The sequence below is a fragment of the Schistosoma haematobium genome, chromosome 6 (genome assembly GCF_000699445.3).
Source record: "Schistosoma haematobium chromosome 6, whole genome shotgun sequence".
NCBI classification, from domain to species: domain Eukaryota; kingdom Metazoa; phylum Platyhelminthes; class Trematoda; order Strigeidida; family Schistosomatidae; genus Schistosoma; species Schistosoma haematobium.
In genome coordinates, this window is record NC_067201.1 from 25,503,166 (window position 1) to 25,505,695 (window position 2,530).

A 2,530-nucleotide genomic window follows, 5' to 3' on the forward strand; every position below is an offset into this window, starting at 1 on the left:
TATCTACAAGAATTTTTGTGTCACTGAAGTCAAGAAATGATGCCGAAATCCGTAGATCTAACTAAATAACGTATGTTACATAAATTTTCTCGTCATTATATTTCAGTAGACCACAGAAAGAAGTCTGTTAATTTTGCAAAATATTTACTTTAAAAACATTTTAGAAGTGAAATGATGCAATATGATTTTTAGTTATCATTTTGGTGAAGGTTAGGTCAAACAACGAATAGTTATTCTGTATAATCAAATGAATGTTTGCAAACGTTTAATCAGCGCCTTCCTAACAGCTAAACACAATCAAAAATTAATGTACAATAACTCGATTATGTTTATAAATATTGGAAAAATGTGATCCAGTGGAGAATTAAAGGGTATTTTAAAGGCTGTTTATATAAAATACTCCAATTTTCATAAAGCTATACATATAGTATTGGGACTAGATTTTTGTCTGGAGAATGAAATTTAATTACATATTCACATTCGGCTGGACAAAATACTTCGACAATTGAATGTCAATAAAACTATTTCGCCGTAATTTCTATAACTAACGTAGTAGTGATAGAACCAACGTACTACAGTTTGGAGATCTATAATTCTTGGTCTGTTGGAATTCTTAAGTAATCTGCACAACATATCGAAATGATTCTTAATCCTGTTTTCTGAAAATCCTATCAAATACTAGTATCCAGAACTTGACAATGAATGATTCAAAAATTCCACAAAAGATATATAAATTATACTGATATTAAACGGAAACTACTCTCAGGAGGAAACAACTGTCTATCTCAGTAAACGAACGACAAAATACCTGGTGAGGTTTTCAAATACTATCATAGGACTTGATCGATTAACGCCAGTTTATCATTTTATATACTTCAAAGATTTTGGTCATTGGAATAAGCGAGTTTTGGGAACATGCTCGGGGAAAGTTATACAATGTCTTCTTTACCAGTGTTGAAACCAGTAGTTAGTCTTTGGATATTCAACTATTATTAGAAGTCATTGTGTTTGCTCAAACCAAACTCGAGATCACTTCGTTGTGTGTTGGAACATAAGCATGAGGAGTTTGAAGAGTCATTAAAAATAAACAACTCACCTTCATCTTGTGATAAATAAAATATTGTAAATGTACATTTTTAAATGCTTTTCATCAGAAGTAGAAACTATTTAACAAAATGAATTCAACTTTTAAACTTGAGAAGACACATTTCTTATCGATGAAGTATCTTTGAGATTTGTAAAGAATGCATCCGCATATCAGGTTTTCGTATATTTTTACATTATGGATTATGTTCTCATAAGTGCTGATTTACTTATTTGGTGACTGAATATAACAGTTACTGGTGGAAAATTAAACATAAATGATAACTTGTTTTCATGCATGTATTCATATATCGTTGTAAATGTGTCTGTATGAACCTTATCAAAATGTCAAAATAACTTGAGATCAAATTTACCTCGGTTTTATTAACTTTCTGTAATAGAAATAGTAAGTTATATACATTACAAATTTAGACATTGTGAAGGCTGGAATTTTAAATGAGATTAATTAAAATCAATTAGTAATGGGAATTTCGTTCAAGTGAATCCAGAAGAACCATTAAATATCTTCAATTTGTGAAATTTACTTCATTCCAACCACCAATATCACTGTACATTTGAATATTAGTATTCGCTAAAGGCACTAATTATAAGGCTTATATGCTATTCACTTTATTGATAACGTTGATTTCGGGTAAGAAATCGGCGACTGGAAGTTAACTTCAATCTGTATTTAGGTTATTTTTTGTTTTAGTAATCATTGAATTTCTTCCTTATTTCTTGAGTTGTACTTGGTTATTAATAAGTGTCTGTCGATATTTTATAAAAACACGTTTTCTGAACATTTGAATATAGGATTTACCAGTCTAATCAGAAGTTAAATGTGTACATGTTAGACAAGGTGGAAAATTTCTTTTAAACAGTTTAAATGTTGGACAGAATACTGAAACGAAATTAGGTGTTCAACAAAAATGATGTATACCAGGAACGTGATCATGAAAGGTGCTACTTGTGAGCCTGCAGTAAATAGCACAGAATATTAAATAACATTTTTCAATACGAGAAGTTATTTATCTCGACAAATTGATATAAAATGTACTTCAAAACAATGAAAATCAAGGTTAAATAAATAAAATGATGAAGAACGTACTTCTTTCGCTTGTTCTACTGATGCATTATACTGAACAGGAAACAAAATAAATATAAACAAAACAGTGAGTCTGAATTCGAACTAATAGATTCACAGTAGTTGGTCGTTGAGTTCATGTAAGACATAAAGAAGTAAATTATATTTGCGAAACACTCAATGAATGAACATTCCTTTCAGTAGTCTGATTTATGCTTTTTCAATAGAAATAATCAAGTATCATAACAAGCGGATATAAATACACGGTTTTCTTAACATTATAATACGATCTGCGTGGTATATCTAATACATGGAAAACTTATGAACGATTTATTAATAAGAGATGATTTCGTTCATTATTAG